Raw genomic sequence first — 21,102 nt, 5'->3', positions numbered from 1 at the left:
TTTCTCTTGAGAGTCTTGACTTTTTTTTTAATCTACATAAATTCCATTATTACCTTTTTATTGCTATGAAGTAATACTTTGGTAGTTTGGCAGTTATGACATTGAATAAGAAAACTAATTTGGGTAATATTGTTATTTTCATTATATTTGCTTGTTTTACCCATGAGCAAAACATATTTACCCAATTATTTATTTCTGTAGAGTTCTTTATAGTTGTATTTATATAGTTTTTAGCTGTATCTTGGAAGGTATATTCGCAAGTATTTTATAAAACTTGATGAATTGTTAAATGGAATATTTCTTTCTATCTCTTCTTGTTGGTTTCTTTTGTTGGCATTACATAGATATGTTGATCATTTTTGAGGATGTTTTATATTCTATAAATTTTTTTAAAGTTAGTGTTTTAAAGTTATTTAACTTTTTTGCATTCTGTAAGTACACCATCATACTATCTCAAAATAATCAATTATTTTATTTTTCTTTACCTCTGGTTATTTCCTCACCTTATTTTTCTTAAGAAGCAATAACAATGGACATCCATGTTTCAACCTTGAATTTATTGGAAAGGAGTCTAGATTACTTCAATTACAAATAATAGTGGCTCTTGGGCTTTGTATATATGTATGTACTATGCATCATTTCAAAGATTTTCAATTTATTATTATTATTCCTAGTGTTTTTGTTAAAATAGTTGTATTTTGTTGAAAGCATTATATACATTTATTGATATAACTGATTTTTGTTTACTTTATTGTTAATATGATTAATTTAATTTTATAGTTTTCCTATTATTAAATCAATCCTACATTCCTAGTATATAATAGTGATTGGACATACTATGTAATTTTTTAATTTATTTTACCTTTATTGCTAATAATTTTTTAATCCTTATTCAGTTTTCTTTTTCTGTTTAATTCCTTTAGATTTATGTATTAAGATCATATCTATGACACAGAAGTAATTTAGTATGATCTCTTATTTCACTTTTTTTGGCAAATGGTTTATGTAATATTGGAAATAATTGCTCTTTAAATATTTGTTAGAATTCATTTATGAATTCTATGGCACTGGGGTGTTAATTCTTTGGAAGCACATTTATGGCTTGTTCAATTTATTCCTTTGAAATTAAGTTGTTTAACTTTTCTATTTCTTGTTTTGTAATTTGGGTATTTTGTTTCTTTCTAAATACTAATTTATTTCATTTATGTAGTGGTTTTTTTTAACATATAATTGATCAAAATAATTTCTTATATCCTTTAATTCTTTTTATTTGTTTAGAATTCTCCTTTTCATTTTTTTTGTGCTTTTTTTTATGTGTGTTTGTTTTTTGGATAGGCAATAGGGTTAAGTAACTTGCCCAGGGTCACACAGCTAGTAAATGTTATGTGTCTGAGGCTGGATTTGAACTCAGGTCCTCCTGAATACAGGGCTAGTGCTCTATCCACTGTGCCACCTAGCTGTCCCTCTTTTTCATTTTTGATGTAATTTATTTTTCCTCTTTCTTGTTTGTAGTCAAATTAGCTAATGGTTTATATATTTTATTTTTAAAAAAGCTCCCAGCTTTATTGATTCAATAATTTTTTGTTATTAATTTTTTACATTTCTTCATTTTTAGAACTATTTTGATATTTAAATGAGAGTTTTTAATGTTGGTTTTCTAATATTTTCAGTTGTGTGACAAATTCATTGAATTCTTTTTTCTCTTTTTTGTCAATAAAAGTGTTTAGATATATAAAATTTCATCTAAGAACTGCTGTGGGTGAATCCCCAAAATTTTAGAATGGTGTCTCCTTGTTTTCATTGTCATTAATGCAATTGTCTATCATTTTATGATTTGTATTTCTTCCAAAATGTTTTAGAATTAAGTGATTTATTCTTCAGTTAATTTTAATACTTTTATTTGTGGTCCTTTAATATCATTTTATTGCAGTACAACAAGTAAATGATGCATATAATATTTCTACTTTTAATTTATTTGTAAGGTTTTTTTTGTCCTAGAGTATGATCAAGTTTTGTAAAGGAATAATACAATGCTGAATAACATGCATAGACCTAATTGTTAAAGGTCTATCATATCTAATTTTTCTAAAATTTTATCCATTAGTATTTGCTTCATTCTTGTTTTTTATGTAGTTGTTTTTGTTATAATTACCTATGAATAAAGGGGCAAAACTAAGGTCCTTCAGCAGTAGAGTGATATTGTCTATTTCTCCTTGTAATTAATTTATTTTTTCTTTTAAATATTTATGTTATATAATTGAGTGCATAGGAAAAATATAACAAAAAAAACCCTCTACATCATCTTTCAAGAAGTTGTAATAAGAAATTTTCCCAGATATATTAAAACCAGAGAGAAAAGTGAAATTAGAAAGAATGTAGCAATCATCTCCTCAGCCTTCAGAATGAAAACTCCTAGCAATGTCATAGACAAAATCCAAAACTTCCAGGTAAAAGAAAAAAAAATCCTGTAAGCACACAGAAAGAAAAAATTCAAGCACTGAGGAGCCACAGTCACAATCACACAAAATTTAGCACCTACCACAACAATGGAGCAGAGAACTCGGAATGTGACATTCAAAAAGAAAAAAAAAAGCCTTTCAAAGGAAAGAGGTACACAAAGCCAGGCTGATTAGACTGAGCATTATTAGGAGATTTACTTACAGGAGACTCCTATAGTAGCATCTTGTGACAGAAAGCAAGTAAGCAGAGAATACTATGGCAGTACATGTAAGAGTTTTGTTCTTTACTATTTATGTGTTTTATTGAAACTGCTTAAGGAAGATATGGGTTGAAACACTCATGATAAGTGGGGGAATATATGGCCAAAGTAGTGGGATGTGTAAATGTTCAACCAAGACAGAGTTAGTTGCTAGACAGACTTCATTCCTTGACACGAGAATATGAGTTTCTTGCTCCTAAAAGTAACCATGATCCATTTAACCAATACAGGCTTACAATCAAGAATAATTTACACAACAAAACTGAGTATAATACAAGGGCAACAAATGAACCTTTAACATAGTAGACTTCCTAGCACTTCTGATGAAAAGATCAGAGCTTAGTAGAAATATTAAAATACAATCATAGGAGTCATAAGAAATATAATATAAATACAAATGAGCAATTAAATGAAACCATACAAGAAAAAGTTGTTTACATTCAAATAAGGAAAGATAATACAAGTGTTTTCTTGGGACCTCAGTGTCATAATGGATCAAAGAGGGAATTAAATAAAACAGGGGGCCTAAGGGCTCTGGTTACATTTTGATGAACTCAGAAGGAGAAATAAAAAGGTAAGGAGAAAAGAATATTCTAAGAGAAGGGGAAAGGAAAAATGGTAGGGGAACTTATCTCACATAACCAGACATGCAAGTAGGAGGAAGGAATGAAGCGAATGGACTTCACTTGAGACTCACTTTCATCTAAATGAATCCAAAAAGTTTAGAACACAACTGACACATAGAGAAAGAGCTGGTTTACAAATACATTCAAAAAGGGATGGGGAAATAAGAGGGAGGATAGATTCAGGGAGAGAGTAGTCATAAACAAAACAAACTTTAAACTCAGACAGTAACTGTGAAAAAGAAGGAAGAAATGAAACAAGCATTTATTAAAGTATCTGCTATGTTCCAGGGACTGTGCTAAGTTCATTACAAATATTATTTCATTTGATCCTCACAATAACTCTGGAAGAAAGGTGTTATTACTATAGCTAAGGCTAAGTGACGAGTGCAGGGGCAACTGACTAATAAGTATCTGAGGTCAAGTTTAAACTTAGGTCTTCTTGATTTTTGGCCTAGCACTCCATCCATTTCACTATCTAGTTGGTTATGAGTGTATAAGAAAAGAAAGAAATGGTGAAAACCTGTGACTGGGTTCTAAGTGAGGGAAAAATGAAAACAGGCACATTAATGTTCTCTTGGGTAGAGCTGTGAGTTGGCCCAGACATTCTGAAAAGCAATTTGCAACTAAGCGTAACAAGTTATTAAACTGTGCATAACCTTTGACACAGCAAGACCACAACTAGGCCTATATACCAAAAGGATCAAATAAAGGGAAAAAAAAGAATTTTTATAGTAGTTCTTTTTGTCAGTCAGTCAGTCAGCAAGCATTTATTAAGTGCCTACTATGTGCCAGGCATTGTGTTAAGCAGTGGGGGTATAAAGGCCCACAAAACAAAGGAACAAATAGTCCCTTCTCTCAAGCAGCTCCAGGTCTAATAGGGGAGAAAACATACCAACTATGTACAAATTAATTATGTATAGGATAAGTCATGTACAGAGGAAGTCATAAAAATTAAGGACGACGGGGAAAGGCTTCTTGCAGAAGGTGGGATTTTAGCAGAGACTTGAAGGAAACCATGGCAGTCAGGAGGCAAAGATGAAGAGGAAGAAAGTGCTGGGCAGGAGCATAGCCAATGAAAATGTTAAGTTGGAAGGTGAAGTGTGCTGTACAAAGATCAGCAAGGAGGCAAGTGTCACTGGATTGCAGGATGCATGGCATCAGGGGTGGACAAGGAGGATGTAAGGAAACTGGAACCGAAGGAAGGAATCAGGTCACAAAGGGCTTTAAAAGCCAAACAGAGCTTGGCTATTTATTTGATCCTAGAAGTAGAAAGGACCCATTAGAGTTTGTTGAATAGGTGGGTGATATGGTCAGACTGTGCTTAAGGAAAGTCAATTTAGAAGCTGAGTGGACGATGCATTGGAGTGAGGAGAGACTCGAGGTAAGGGCTTGAGAGGCTGAGGTCTATTTTAATGGGTGAGTGACAAAGATATGAGGTTTTATACCAGGTAGTTGGCAGTGTCAGAAGACAGAAGGGGAAATATTTGAGAGTTGTTGCAAAGGAGAAATCGACAGGCCTTGACAACAGATTGGATATGGGTGTGAGAGAGAATGAGGCTGACAGCTAGATTGTTGGACTGAGTACTGGTAGGTGGATGGTATCTTCAACAGTAATAGCAAACCTAGGAAAAAGGAGGATGGGGTGGGGTAAGAGAATGAATTCAGTATTGGACATATCAAGTTCAAGACATCTATAGGACAAGATATTTAACGGGCTAACCTCTAGTCTCTCATGTTCAACCGCCAGCTGACAATGTCACAAACATCCCCTTCTCTGTACTCAGTAAACACCTACAGTCACTTATCACCTCCAGGCACAAATATAAAATTGTCTGCTTGGCATTCAACGCCTGTAATAATATGACTTCCCTTACCTTTTTCAGCTTTCTTATACTTGATGCCTCTTTTTCCCCCTCACCCACAATATACACTTAGTCAGTGGTGCTGGCCTTCTTGCTCTTCTCAAACAAGACGCTCCATCTCCTGGTTCCCAGCATTTTCACTGGCTGTCTCCCATGCCTAGAACGTTCTTTCTCTTGATATCTCTCCCCAGCTTCCCTGGATTCCTCTAAGTTCCAGCTAAAATTCTAAGTTCGAGCCAAAATTTCAGCATATACAAACAGCCTTTCCATATCTCTCTTAAATCTAATGTTTTCCTAAGCTTCACAGAGGCGGAGCCAAAATGGTGGAGTAAAAGCAGTGACTCACTTGAGCTCTTCCCCAAACCCCTACAAATACCTGTAAAAAAAGGCTCTAAACAAAATCTAAAACAGCAGAACCCACAAAAAAACAGAGTGAAACAAATTTCCAGCCAAAGACAGCCTGGATGGTTGATCATAAAGATGTATTGTGCCAGGTGGTGAAAGGAGCGCATTTTGGCATGGGTGCGCAGGCCTACGAACCTGGAGCAGGCCTCAGAGGACTGAATCACAGGCAGCTGTGGCAGTTTCCAGGCTTTTCAACCCATGGACGCCAAAGACAACTGTGAAGGTCAGTGGGAAAGGTCTGTTTCTGCTGTGCTGAGAGAGAAGAACGGTGGGGTTCCAGCCCCATTCCCTGAGCACGGCCCCGAGGTGGCGGCTGCCTCCTGAGTTTCTGACCCACAGACTGAGAGGGAATTGAGTGGCTGATCAGAGGGGGATTGCAGGAATCTCTCTTCTGGTGCAGGATTCTCTTGCTTTGCCCATGCTTGGATCTGGGTCACAGTTCTGGGTGGCGGACCTGGGGCAAGGAGGAGCACTGGCGTGGTGAAGCTTGTAATGGCTGTGGAGAGGAAACCCTCCTCACAGTTCCAAGACAGAAAAGAGTGCTCATAGACCAGAGCACAGTCCAGGAAAGGAGTTACCACCTCGCCCTTGATCATAACACCTTGGAAGAACTGAAAATTTATAGGTCCCTAGAAGTATCTCTGAAAACAGCTGCACAAAACCCCTGAAGCTTGGGACAGTACATTCTCCACACTGGAAACAGACTCCTACCTTAACAAAGAGTTTATAATTGAAGTAATTGGCTGGGATCATGAGCAAATAGTGCAAAAAGAGTCAGACTGTATTATCTTACTTTGATGACAAAGAAGATGAAAACATACAACCAGAAGAAGACAACGAAGCCAAAGCTCCTACATCCAAAGCCTCCAAGAAAAATATGAACTGGTCCCAGGCCATTGAAGAGCTCAAAATAGATTTTGAGAAGCAAATAAGAGAAGTAGAGGAAAAACTGAGAGTGATGCTAAAGGAGACCCCAAAAACTACTGAAGAAAATAACACCTTAAAAAATAGCCTAACCCAAATGGCAAAAGAAGTCCAAAAAGCCAATGAGGAGAAGAATGTTCTAAAAAGCAAAATTGGCCAAATGGAAAAGGAAGTCCAAAAGCTTACTGAAGAAAATACTTCCTTAAAAATTAGAACGGACAAATTGGAAGCTAGTGACAATTTGAGAAATCAAGGCACTGTAACATTAATCCAAAGGAATGAAAAAATAGAAGAGAATGTGAAATATCTCATTGGAAAAACAACTGACCTGGAAAATAGATCCAGGAGAGAGAACTTAAAAATTATTGGACTATCTGAAAGTCATGATCAAAAAAAGAGCCTAGACATCATCTTTCAAGAAATTATCAAGGAAAACTGCACTATTTTAGAACCAGAGGGCAAAATAGAAATGGAAAGAATCCACCGATCACCTCCTGAAAAAGAGTCCCAAAGGAAAACTCCTAGGAATGTTGTAGACAAATTCCAGAATTCCCAGGTCAAGGAGAAGATATTGCAAGCTGCCAGAAGGAAACAATTCAAGTATTGAGGAAACACAATCAGGATAACACAAGATTTAGCAGCTTCTACATTAAGGGACCGCAGGGCACGGAATATAATATTCCAGAGGGCAAAGGAGATAGGACTATAACCAAGAATCACCTACCCAGCAAAACTCAGTATAATCCTTCAGGGTAAAAAATGGTCATTCAATGAAATAGGTCACTTTCAAGCAGTCCTATGGAAAAGACCAGAGCTGAATAGAAAATTTGACCTTCAAATACAAGACTCAAATGAAGCAGGGTAGAGGTAAACAGGAAAGAGAAATCATAAGAGACTTATTAAGGTTGAACTGTTTACATTCCTGCAGGGAAAGATGATATTTGTATCTCATGAGCCTTTTGTCACTATTAGGGTAGCGGGAGGGAAAAAAATTATATGTATGTATAGATAGATAGACAGAGGGCACAGGGTGAGTTGAAGATGAAGGGGTAATATCTGGAAAATAAAATTAAGGGATGAGAGAGGATTATACTGGGAGAAGGAGAAAGGGAGAAGTAGAATGAGGTAAAATATCTCACATGAAACAGACAAGAAAAGGCTTTTACAGTGGAGAGCAAATGGGGGAAGGTGAGAGGGAATGAATGAATCTTATTCTCATAGGATTTGGCTTAAGGAGAGAATAACATACACAATAGAGTATGGAAATCTATCTTACCCTACAGGAAAATAAGGGGGGAAGGGGACAAGAGAGGAGGGGGTTGATAGAGGGGAGGGCAGATTGGGGGAGGGGATAATCAAAAGCAAACACTTCTGAGGAGGGGACAGGGGCAAAAGAGAGAATAGAATAAATGGATGGTAGGATAGGATGAAGGGAAATATACTTAGTTTTTCACAACAGGACTACTATGGAAGTATAACCTGTATCAAGATGTTTGTCTTTTCAATGAGGGTGGGTAGGTAAGGAGGAAGGGAGAAAATTTGTAACCCAAAGTTTTAAAAACACGTGTTAAAAAATGGAAAAAATAAATAAAATAAACTTCACTTTAAAAAAAAATCTAGTGCTTTCCCTCTGTAGATTACTTCTAATTTATACTGCATAGAGCTTGTTTGTACATTATGCTGTTTGCATGTGGTTTGTCCCATTAGACTGTGAGATCTTTGAGAGCAGAGACTGTCTTCTATCTTTTGTTTTTGTTTTCATTTTTTGCATCCCTAGCACTTAGCAGAATGTCTGGCATATAGTTAGTGCTTAATAATTGTTATAAATAAAGTTATACATATATATGAGGTGAAAAGAGGGGAAAAGCCAATTTTAATATAGTCACTATATATATATATACATATATAATATAAAAATATATGTGTGTATACATATGTTTAGGGTTTTCACCCCTCCTTTTGTCTTTCCTTACAAAACCCTACTCTTCATCTACCCTATGACCACTAATCCCTTAGCTTAATTCTCCCTCCATTACCTCTCCACTAATCACTCTCCCATTTTCCCCATGTCATGTATTTTTTTCCCATCTCCTATGTTTTCCCCTTGGTAAGTCAATTCAACTTTACAATAATCTGTCTTGAATCCCTAGCCCCATTTTAATTTCTCCATTTACTCCTATTGAGCCTCAATCTTGGATTACTCCTACTATGCATATTCACTGCCTTTGTCCCATACACATGCTGCTGAACAAAAGTAAAGAAAAGCATGCAACCATTCTGACTGGGTTCACTACAAATTTACGTTACACAATCTCAATTGACCCCTCACTGCCACTAATCAATATTTCTATACTTCTTTTGTCAACTATCCCAAGCATGTGAAAACATTCCCTAGCAGAATGGGCAGATGAGAACAATTTGTTCCAATGGCCATGAAGGTGGCTGAAGCAGGCACTGTGAAGCACTTAGAGCCTGCTCAGACATTGAAGATGTCAAGGTCATCCAATGCATTCTGGATCACAGCCAGTCATTTGACTTTTGTCCTGCTACTGGACCTCAATGATTCTAGAAGATAAAGTGAGGTTGATGACTTTGCACAACTCTACCTCACTTAGATCCAATTCATGCACAAGTCAAGACATCTCCAGTAATGTCATTGGTCCTCTTTGAAGATGAAGGATGAACAATAGCAAATATTACACTCTCCACAGTAACTCTTCCAAACCTTTTCATCCCTCTTCAAGCCTTCCATAGCTTCTCACCCCCATTCTCTCATCCAAGAACCTTGCCTCATATTTTACAGAAAAAAAATCAAGGACATTCTCTATGAGCTTCCTCTTTTCCCCTTTTCCCCATCTCATACCACTCAGATGCCTTCTGCCACTATATCCTTTTTTACCCCTGTCCCAAAAGATGAGGTGGCCTTATTCTTTACTAAGGCTATTGCCTCTACCTCCTCACGTGGTCCCCTTCCATCCCATATCCTTTAATAGATTGCCCCTTCTGTTGTTACCAGTCTATCCTTTATTTTCAACCTCTTCCTACCTACTAACTCATTCCCTACTGCCTATATACCCATGTCTCCAACATCTGAGGAACTCTCACTTGACCTTCCATCCCTGCTATCATTCTATATCTCTTTTGCTGTTTGTAGTCAAACACTTTGGAAATGTAATTTATAATAGGTGCCTCACCTGGTCTAATTCCTTCATATTTAAAGACAGGAAAGTGAGGGTCATACAGGGACTTGTCATTCAGGTAACTAATAGTGAGGTTTAATATATGAAAATATGTGACTATATGGAATATATATTCTATTTTTCTTTTTTATTTTAGCAACTCAAGGTGGACTAGTTTACCTTTATTGCTATTATAATACTATGCCCTATCTTCCTAATAGCTACTCAAATCCATATTTTCCTTTTTTCCTAACACAAATCTCAAAAGCTATGACCTCTACATATTCCCAATGGTGAATTGGTTATAATAACAAATCTCTCTCCAAATTTGGCTGAGGACCTTTAATTAATAAATTATGTTCTTATCAAGAGACACAGCAGAAAGAGCAGGCTTCAAGGACCCTGGGAGTCAGCCAAATTAACACATGGTATGTTGTTGGGATTTTCCCTTGCTTACTTCCCCCTAAAAAAATTGGCAATAGGACACAGGCAGCCCAGAGGCTCATCAAATGAGTATCTCCTTGGAGATTATCTCAGCAAATTCAAGGAGTGAATCAAAAGCAAAATTATCTGAAGTGAGTGCTAGAAAGGGAGGAGGGAGTAGGAGATGAATATCAGGCACAGCAGAATAAAGCAATGGCATTAATCAGCACTACTGTACACAAGCTGTTCTGATGAATAGAAATTAAAGGAAGATAATTATTTCCCCATTTTAAGGCAATGTCTCTTTGGCAATGGCGCTAAAAGTATTACCTTTGTGACAATTTGGTAAGAAATTTGGGAAGAAAATCAAAATTGCATCAATGTGTAATGGATAAGAAAATAGAATATTATGTAAATATATAGAGTATTTTCTCTACATACTTATGCTCATTTACAAATTTATGTCTTGCACTAATGGACTTGTAAAGGCTTTTGATGCCTGATTGTGGCATAAAGATGGCCGCTGACTCCTCAAAGCCTATTCCAAACTCCAGAAGGTCTTTCAAATTTGAAAAGAATTTCAGTACAATCTCAATGGGACATTCAAACAATCAAGAAGTGTTTATTATCCATATAGTTTGTGTCAAGGACCAAAGTTGGTGCTGGGAACAAAAAATATTAAAAATAAAACTATCCTTACTCCCCAGGAACTAACATTCTGTTATCCAAGGAGCAGGCCACCTGAGTTCAGAAAAACTTATTACCAGTTTGGCCAAAGGGTGATGAGATTTTCTTGACCACTGAAACTGTCGAAGGCTTTTCACTAAGTCAGAGTAGAGGGATGACAAACTCTGGTAAGACTGGAACTCCCACCAACAAAATCACAGTTCACTGACATATCAAATTATAAATTTGTGTATCTCCATGTAATTGGGCCTGATTTCACATATGTTCTAATATTGTCAAAAATATACACACATTTCAAGAATTACAGACCTTGAAGGAACTTCAGGAGCTATCCCAATCTATTAATTTACCTTTAGACAAAATTACATTACAGTTAAACCTCTCCAATAAATACCACCTGGACTTTTTCTAGATCCCATTAGAAAAGGTGGGACTGGGGTAAAGTCCACAAAGATCAACTAGTATTTCCTAATGTCCAACCTAATTCCCTATTCTTCAAATTAAACTCAAATCTTATATTCAGGGCAAGTTGAGGAAAATATATTTCATGTCACATTCCTGAAGTTACCTCTTTCTTTCAGCTAAATAAGCTTAGATTCATTTATATTTTCCTCCTAGAACCTATTTGCAAAATTTTAATTTCTATAATTGTTCTCAGAATATTTCTCAAGTTTCCTATGCAATGTTTTGTTTTCAAAAAGTGAGCATCAAAAACACTGTACTAGTAAGAACCTATCATGTTATATCATTCCATGGAAAGAGAATAAATTAGTATCAACTGACCTACCACCATGCCCTATGAATGAATGAGCCAGATCTTGGAAACTTAGTGACTGTACAAATTGCACCACTAATCTAGAACCTGAGGTTTTCCTGGGATGTTCATGGGACCCTCTCTGGTCTAAAAGGTTATGAAGGTAATGAATGTGGGAAAACATTCTATAAGAGTACTAATCTATTCAATATCAGAGAACTCACACTAGAGTATAATCATGAGTGTGATGAAAATGATAATGGGGTCTGTAAAAATTACAACATTATTATAATACATAAAAATTCTATACTGACCCGGGTTATAGTGGTGGACTATTTTATCTTTATATTATAATTAAGCAAACAAGATCAGAGCAATTTTTCCTTCTTGAAGTCACACAGCTAGTAGGTACTAGAAGGATTTATAGTGTTATTTTTTCTATACCATGCTAAATGAATAACTTTCACCTCAAGTATCATCTAGATGAAGATGGTATCTAGGCATATGGTTGGATTCCAGACCCAGAAATTTCCAATAACAAGAAAATATTTTCAAGGAGCAAAGCAAACAATTTTTGGCCCTTAGGTAACTTCAAAATTGATCTAGGATGAATCTCAAATTTTTGAAATTATTATTAATATCATATTCCCCTAGAGTCTCACTTTTTCACATCATTTGATATGTATATCACATCATCTTATTGAAGGTTATGCCATTTTACAACAAGCTCAGTTACGTATTCTTTGCAATTTAAAGTATGAGTCCTGGGACGGAGGATGGAGGTGAAGGTCATCTTTGAACCAGTCTAGGTAAATACACCTTGGATACTAAAGATATTACTGAAATTTTTTAGAATGGAACTCATGACAAAAATGTGGCTTTGGAAGTGTATACCTTACTTTTTTAGTTTTATTGATGAATTTTCTTTTTATATTACAAAAGCCAGGTGGTACAGTGGATAGAGTTCTGGGCAGAATAAGGGAGACCTGAGTTAAAATCTAGACTCAGATACTTGTTAGCGGTATGACCCTGGGTTATTCACTTAATCTCTGTTTCTTAAAATGGAAATGGTAATAATAGCATCTACCTCATAGAACTGTTGTGAGGATCAAATGAGATAATATTTGTAAAGCACTTAACATAGTGCTCAGCACATAATAAGTGCTTAATAAATACTAATAAATAATAAATACTTATTCCCTTCCCATTTCCTTGTCCCATATTACCATGTGACAGCACTACTGTATTAGACTAAAGCAATTAAGCAAAAATGGCAACACACTGACCTCGGGTGCAGATAAGATAAAAGAGAACATGTAGCAATATAGTATATTAAGAAGTTATATTCATGGGAGCAAATTCAGTTACCCAAGATGAGAAACACAGCAGAAGGCATTTGGGTAACAGTCAATGATAGGAAAAACAGAATTAGTACTGAGTTGAGGGAATGCTACTGACAAATGAGACTGAAGAAATTAGATGAGGAGTTTAGAAAAGAGATCACATATATGTCAGATATATGTTGGAGCGTTCTTTGCCAAATCAGAACAATGGAGAAATCAATGATTTAACTTTAATGATAAATTCATGCTTTAAAAAGGAGGGGAAATGATAAGAGTAATTGTATTCTGGACTTGATTCTAACCAAAAATGAGAAGCTTGTTTCTGAAATAAAAAATTAAAAGAACTTTAGAGATAAGTTACAGCTCCACCATAGCATTTCTGACAGAGAAAAAAAGAGGAAATCAGATTTTGACATGCATTCTGAATTTGAGGAGACCTATAAACATACACGCATACATACACACTCAAAAAAAATTCTAACATTCATCATAATCTTTTGTGCTTAAAATAAATTGGAATATCTCTTGTCCTTCATCTACTATAAATTCTTGAAGTTTTCAGAGGTAATTCATGGTTAGGTACATGTTGGCCTAAGTAGCCTAAGTTCCCTTCTAGCCCTGATATTCTGTGATCTAAGAAATATTGACATCTTATGGGAAAATTTAATAGCTAGCACTTATATAGAGCCTGAAGTTTGCAAAGGGCTTTACATATAAGAGCCCTGGGAGGTAAGTGCTATTATTTTTCACATTTTACAGGAGAGGAAACTGAGGCACAGAGTGGTCACACAGGGTCATACAATTAGTAAACATCAGAGATGAAATTTAGCCTCAGGTCTTTTGGTTTCAAATTCAACACTCTATAAATGGCAACACTAGGTATTTTATAGATTCTCTGTGGAGGATTTATGGAAGGCAATGGACATGAATTTTATAGGTGATATGTACTGATAGATGAAGTACCCATACCAATGAAAACACAGATTGATCAAAGTATTAAAAGAGTTAAAATTTCTTCAAATTAAAAGGGACATGAACAAAGATAGCAGAACTCCAGTCCATAATCTTGGTTGTTTGAAAATCTAAATCTGTGTATATCTCCCTACTAACTTACAATTTTTTGATACTAATACTCCTTAGTACTTACACATCCCTCACTCAGTGATAGGTTTCCTCATTGCTTACAGAAAATTGAAGAATATGACACATCTATGTTGTCATAAAAGTGAAATTTCTGCTTGAATATAACCACATGAAGCAAAAAGACAATACTGAGATAGTCCAACCACGCCAGCTTCTAGCCCAGTGAAAGATACTGGGCTAAGCTCCTAGGATACAAAGAAATAAGCAAAACAGTCCCTGCCTTCAAGGAGCTTACATTACAATATTAGAAACAACATATACAGAACCCTCAACTCAATTGTTTCTGTTTTTCCTATCACTGATTGTTACCTAAATGCCTCCTACTGTGTTTCTCATTTCGGATAATTGAATTTGCTCACAAGAATATAACTTTTTAATATACTATATTGCTACATGTTCCATTTTATCTTATCTATACCTGAGTATATATATAGAATGCATAAGTAATGAATTCAAGGTAGTTTTAAGAAAGGATTCTAAGAGGCATAAGGGAAGAGAGAATGCATTCTAAATGTGGGAGAAAGCCATTGTAAAGGTGCTAAGATAGAAGATGGAACATCTTAGCTTGAAAACAGAATACAAAGAGGTGAGTAATTAAAAAAAATAAAAAGACTAGAAAGACAGTAAGGGGCCAAGTTGTGAAGAATTTTAAATGTCAAAACAAAAAGTTTATTTGTGATCTTAGAGGCAATAAAGAGCCACTGGAATTTGTAGAGGAAGCAGGTGACATAATCACTTTTTTTTAGAAAAATCACTTTGGAACCTTAAAGATGAATTAGAGGAGTTTGAAGCAGGAAAACCAAATTGGAGGCTATTAAAGTATTTCAGGTAAGAGGTGATGAGGGCCTGAACTGTGCTGGTTCTGTGAATGGAGAAGAGGAGAGATTCAAGATTTTTTGAGAGATAGATCAAGATTTGGCCACTAATTTCATAATTATTCTGAATGGACTTACATATACACATTTTGTCTCCTAGATGTAATTTAAGTCTCTTGAGAGCTGAGACTATATCACTTTTTTGGGGGGGTGGAAATGTGAATTTTGTTTTTGTTTTTTATTTTTTTAATTAATTTATTTTTAGTTTTCAACATTCACTTCCACAAGATTTTGAGTTCCACATTTTCTCCCCAACTCATCCCTCCCCCCACCCCAAGATGGCATGCATTCTGAATACCCCTTCTCCTAATCTGCCCTCCCTTCTATCTCTCCTCCCCTTCTGTTATCTCCTTCCCCTTCAATTTTCCTGTAGGGCAGGATAGATTTCTATACTCCATTTCCTGTATATCTTATTTCCCAGTTGCATGTGAAAACATTTTTTTTAACTTTTGTTTTTAAAACTTTGGGTTCCAAATTTTCTCCCTCCCTCCCTCCCCACTCACCCTCATTGAGAAGGCAAGCAACTTGATACAGATTATACATGTGTAGTCATGCAAAACACTTGCATAGTAGTCATGTTGAGAAAAACTAAGTATATATTAATCCTATCCCACCCCTCATTTATTCTATTCTCTCTTTTGACCCTGCCCCTCCTTAGAATTGTTTGCTTCTGATTACCTCCCTCCCCCAATCTTCCCTCTCCTCTATCATCCTCCTGCTCTCTTGTCTCCTTCCCCCCCCCCATTTTCCTGTATGGTAAAATAGAGTTCCATACCCAATTGAGTGTGTATGTTATTCTCCCCTTAAGCCAAATCCAGTGACAATAAGACTCACTCATTCCCTCTCACCTTCCCTCGTTTCCCCTCCATAGTAAAAGCCTTTTCCTGTCTGTTTTATGTGAGATAATTTACCATATTCTACCTCTCCCTTTCTTCTTCCCTCTGTATAATCCTCTCTCACCCCTTAATTTTATTCTCCAGATATCACCCATTCATCTTCAACTCACCTTGTGCCCTCTATTTATCTATCTATCTATCTATCTATCTATCTATCTATCTATCTATCTATCTATCTACATACATGTAATTTTTCCCCTCCAACTACTCTAATATTGACAAAGGACTCATGAGTTACAAATAACATCTTTCCATGCAGAATGTAAACAGTTCAACCTTAATAAGTCTCATATGATTTCTCTTTCCTGTTTACCTCTTCATGTTTCTCTTGAGTCTTGTATCTGAAAGTCAAATATCTTTTCAGCTCTGATCTTTTCATCAAGAATGCTTGAAAGTCCTCTATTTCACTGAATGACTATTTTTCCCTTAAAGGATTATGCTCAGTTTTGCTGGGTAGGTGATTCTTGGTTGTAATCCTATCTCTTTGCCCTCCAGAATATTATATTCCAAGCCCTGTGGTCCCTTAATGTAGAAGCTGCTAAATCTTGTGTTATCCTGATTGTGTTTCCACAATACTTGAATTGTTTCTTTCTGGCTGCTTGGAATATTTTCTCCTTGACCTGGGAACTCTGGAATTTGGTTACAATATTCATAGGAGTTTTCCTTTGGGGATCTCTTTCAGGAGGAGTTTGGTGGATTCTTTCAATTTCTATTTTGCCCTCTGGTTCTAAAATATCAGGGTAGTTTTCCTGGATAATTTCTTGAAAGATGATGTCTAGGCTCTTTTTTTGATCATGTCTTTCAGATAGTCCAATAATTTTTAAGTTCTCTCTCCTGGATCTATTTACCAGGTCAGTTGTTTTTCCAATGAGATATTTCACATTGTTTTCTATTTTTTCATTCTTTTGGATTTGTTTTACAGTGCCTTGATTTTTCATAAAGTCACTATCTTCCACTTGCTCCATTCTAATTTTTAAGGAAGTATTTTCTTCAGTAAGCTTTTGGACTTCCTTTTCCATTTGGCCAATTTTGCTTTTTAGGGCTTTCTTCTCCTTATTGGCTTTTTGGACCTCTTTTGCCATTTGGGTTAGGCTATTTTTTAAGGTGTTATTTTCTTCAGTATTTTTTGGGGTCTAAAATTGTTGACTTGTTTTTCATGATTTTCTTTCATCACTCTCAGTTTTTCTTCCACTTCTCTTACTTGCTTCTCAAAATCCTTTTTGAGCTCTTCCATGTCCTGGGACTGATTCATATTTTTTCTTGGAGACTTTAGATGTAAGAGCTTTGACTTTGTTGTCTTCTTCTGGTTGTATGTTTTGGTCTTCTTTGTCACCAAAGTAAGATTCTATGGTCTGCCTCTTTTTGCACTGCTTGTTCATGATCCCTGCCAATTACTTGAGTTATAAACTCTTTGTTAAGGTAGGGGTCTGCTTCCAGTGTGAAAAATGTACTATCCCAAACTTCAAGAGTTTTGTGCAGCTGTTTTCAGAGCTACTTCTAAGGACCTATAAATTTTCAGTTCTTCCAAGGTGTTATGATCAGGGGTGAGGTGTTGACTCCTTTCCTGGCCTGTGCTCTGTTCTACGAGTAACCACAAGCACTCTTTTCTGTCTTGGAACTGTGAGGAAGATTTCTTCTCCATAGCCACTACAAGCTCTACCATGCCAGTGCTTCTCCTTGCCCTAGGACCGCCACCCAGAACTGGGACCCAGGTCCAAGCATAAGCAAAGCAAGAGAATCCTGCACCAGTAAAGAGCTCCCTGCAATCCTTCTCTGATTAGCCACTCAATTCCCCCTCAATCTGTGGGCCAAGAGTTCTGGAGGCAGCCGCCGACCCAGAGCCAATCTCAGGGACTGGGACTGGGACCGTGTTTTTCTCTTACCTCAGACACAGACTTTTCCTAATGACCTTCTAAGTCGTCTCTGGCGTACCTGGGTTGAGAAGTCTGGAAACTGCCACAGCAGCCACGATTTAGTTGTCTGAGGCCTGCTTCAGGTTCGCTGAGGCTTTCATGTCCGTGCCAAACTGCATTCCTCTCCCAGCCCGGTGCGATATACCTTTCCGATCAACCATCCAGGTTGTCTTGGGCTGGAAATTTGTTTCGCTCTGTCTTTTTGTGGGTTCTGCTGCTTTAGAATTTGTTTAGAGACATTTTTTACAAGTATTTGGAGGGGTTAGGGGGAGAGAGCAAGCAAGTCACTGCTTTTACTCCGCCCCCCAGAAATGTCAACTATATCATTTTTGTCTGCCATATACATCGGACGTAAAAAATGCTTGTTGATTTTTTATTGATTTACTAATTGGTCGCATTTTACCTGTACTAACTGATGTACTCATTCAGTAACTAGGCACCATAATAAAATGTCCATGTGCTTATTTCTCTCTTTAAGTTCTGTCTTGTCATTTCCTCCTGTTGTATATTGAAGTTTGAATAATTAACCTTCTTCAAAGAGGGTGTCTCTTTCCTCAATTTTATAGGTACAGTCTGTTCTTTTAGTTTAAAAGAATTACCCTATATTTCCCTTCAGTTTCCAAAATTTAGCCAAGTATGAACATTTATTTCTAAAATTGAGTGTCCTTTAAAATTTTAATCTAGGACTTCCATTAATGCAGTAGCAGCCATTAAAATAATAACTTTGATCAGCTTCTCAGATTGTCTGTCACCTAGCAGAGAAAAGTCTTAACACTCTTGGACAAAGAATGAGAATGAAGAACAGAGATCATGATGGGTCTATAGTGTAGCTTAATAATCAGGGAGGGCACACCTACATTGGTAGATGACATGCTTGGGAGGTATCAGCAATCTAATAAGACATTGTGATATAATTTAAAGGTGCCAAATGAGAATGAAGAAATTTCCACATAAACTCCACCTCATATATAATTTTGCCTCAGACCAGCCCTATGATCTCTATTCCATTATATACATTAAAAAATCCTATAGAATTTCCTTCCAAAAATTCCTATAGTACTTCTCCAGCACAATGACCTCCACCCAAATAATGAAAATGTTCTCTGGAAATAGGATTTTATTCAATTGTGCATCTCTTTAATAAAAATATAATCTTAATTGTTTTTCTGAAATGAAGATCTCTCTTTCTAATACCAATATTCTTGTACTGACACTATGAGGATGCCATTTATGGAATACCATAATCTCTGAGGAATTGAATGCAAACTGCAAATAAACATGATGAGCGTATTATCCAGGAAAAATTATGTATAAGAATTGGTATAAAATATACCATCAGTGATATGCACAATTAGAAAAATGAGGTGGATCGGTCACATAGCAAGATCAAGGGCTAACCCAAAGACAAAGGTATGCTAATACCTTTGAAATATTGAGAAATATAGAGAAAAGCATTTGTCACATTAGATAAATGCTACTATAGAAGATTCACATGTAAATGTAAATGACATGTAAATGAGTTACAAGAGAAGGCATACAAGTAAGATAACCTTTGAATGAATTTGCCATAATCATAAGAGCACCACAAAATTGTATAATTTTTCATTATTTTCTGAGATGTTTACCAAAACAAAACAAAAACAAAATCACCTTTGAGTTTACCATGAGTTTATGAGACAGGGTTACAAAAAGATTTTCCAAAAGTCTTTGTAACAAGACTATGATAAAGATCTCATTTCTAAGATAAACAATTTATGAGAATTAGATATAGGTAAGCAGTTTTCTCATAAAGAAATTCACACTATCAATAGCAATAAGAAAAAGTTTTCTAAATATCTTATAATTAGAAAAACACAAATTAAAGCAACTGAAGGTCTACTACACATTCACCAGATTAGCAAGACTGGCAAAAAAGGAAAATGTCAAGTGTGGGAAAGACTACAGGGAAAAGGGCACATGAATGCACTATTACAGGAGTTTGGGACTAGTCCAGCCATTATAGAAAAGCAATTTAAAATTATACCCCAAAGTTAATAAATAGCTTACCCTTTGACCAAGCGATACCATGTTAAGTGTATCTATACTCCCAAGCAATTAAAGAGGAAAAGTATCCATATGTACAAAAATATTTATAGCAGTTCTTTTATGGTGGCAATTAATAAGAAAGTAAATGATATCCATAAACTGGGGAAAGGCTGAACAAATTACGGTATATGAATTTAATAGAATACTGTTGTGCCATAAGAAATGATGAAGGGGATGGTTTCAGAGAATAGCGAGATTATTCATACAAATTGATTCAGAAGGAATGGAGTAGAATGTGTACGGTAACAACACTGTAAAGGCAAACAATCTTGAAAGACTTAGACCTCTAATGAACACAAAAACTAACCATGATTGCAAAAGATCTAATACATACATAAATGTGTATATGTATATAGATATATATACATGTAAACATATATGAAATATAGAAATTTGTTTTGCTTTACTATGTATATTTATTAAAGAGGCCTTTCTTTTATTTCTTTTTTCTTAGAATTGTGAAGGTAAGAAAGATAAAATGGATTTTAGTCAATTAAAACATTTTTAATGGTTTTCTAAAGGTGGCTAATAGTGTATTATTTGAGCACTTACATTTCAGATTGATAAATATTTAACAATCACTATCAATGATCAATTATCTTTTTAAAAAAAAATTCCTCCCACACATTCTTAATTTTCTCTCTAGACTAATACAATTTTAAAAGATTTTGATTTATGCCAAGTAATATGGAACATCACAAGACCATCAGTATCATTGATTGATATGCTTGGCAGACCACTGACATCATTCCATTTTAAATCCATAAAATGTTTTCATAGTTCCAGAACTTTTTCATGTACATTATCTCACAACCATTCTGTGAGGTAGATCAAGGAGGAAATATTAACCTCATTTTATAGGTAAGGAAACTAGACCCAAAGGGTAAGTGAACTACCCTAATCATATAGTTAATAAGTAGATCTGACTGATTAATGATATGTACTATCAGTTTTATGGGCTCGAATAGGGAGTCTATTTATTTTGTAGACATGCAAGTTTTTTGGGTTTTTTTTTCTCTCAGTTTGCGAATTGTGTACCTACTTAGAGATTAGTCAGGAATCATTGGATGGTGTCAGATCATTAAAAATTCAAATTATCTGAAAGAGGAGAAAGGGGTAGGATTTAGCTAGAGTGGAAAAAACAAACAAACAAAATAAACAAATATACCAGGGTCCTGTGCATCATGTGAAAGATATACACAAAAAATGCATTCTGGATTCCATTCCATTCCATACGGACATTATACATCTGAAATATCTCATTTCCC

The 21,102-nt window shown here is 35.6% G+C and overlaps 1 protein-coding gene across 1 annotated transcript in view; it reads right to left on the bottom strand.

The window, feature by feature from the left end:
• Window positions 1–21,102, bottom strand: part of CNBD1 (cyclic nucleotide binding domain containing 1) — a 519,625-nt gene that overhangs the window by 111,095 nt on the left and 387,428 nt on the right. The window lies entirely within an intron of this gene.

Source organism: Vombatus ursinus, unplaced genomic scaffold (assembly GCF_900497805.2).
Source record: "Vombatus ursinus unplaced genomic scaffold, bare-nosed wombat genome assembly UNPS02000577.1, whole genome shotgun sequence".
Lineage (NCBI taxonomy): Eukaryota > Metazoa > Chordata > Mammalia > Diprotodontia > Vombatidae > Vombatus > Vombatus ursinus.
The sequence above is the reverse complement of the archived record's forward strand: the minus strand, read 5'-3'. Positions and strand labels throughout refer to the sequence as shown.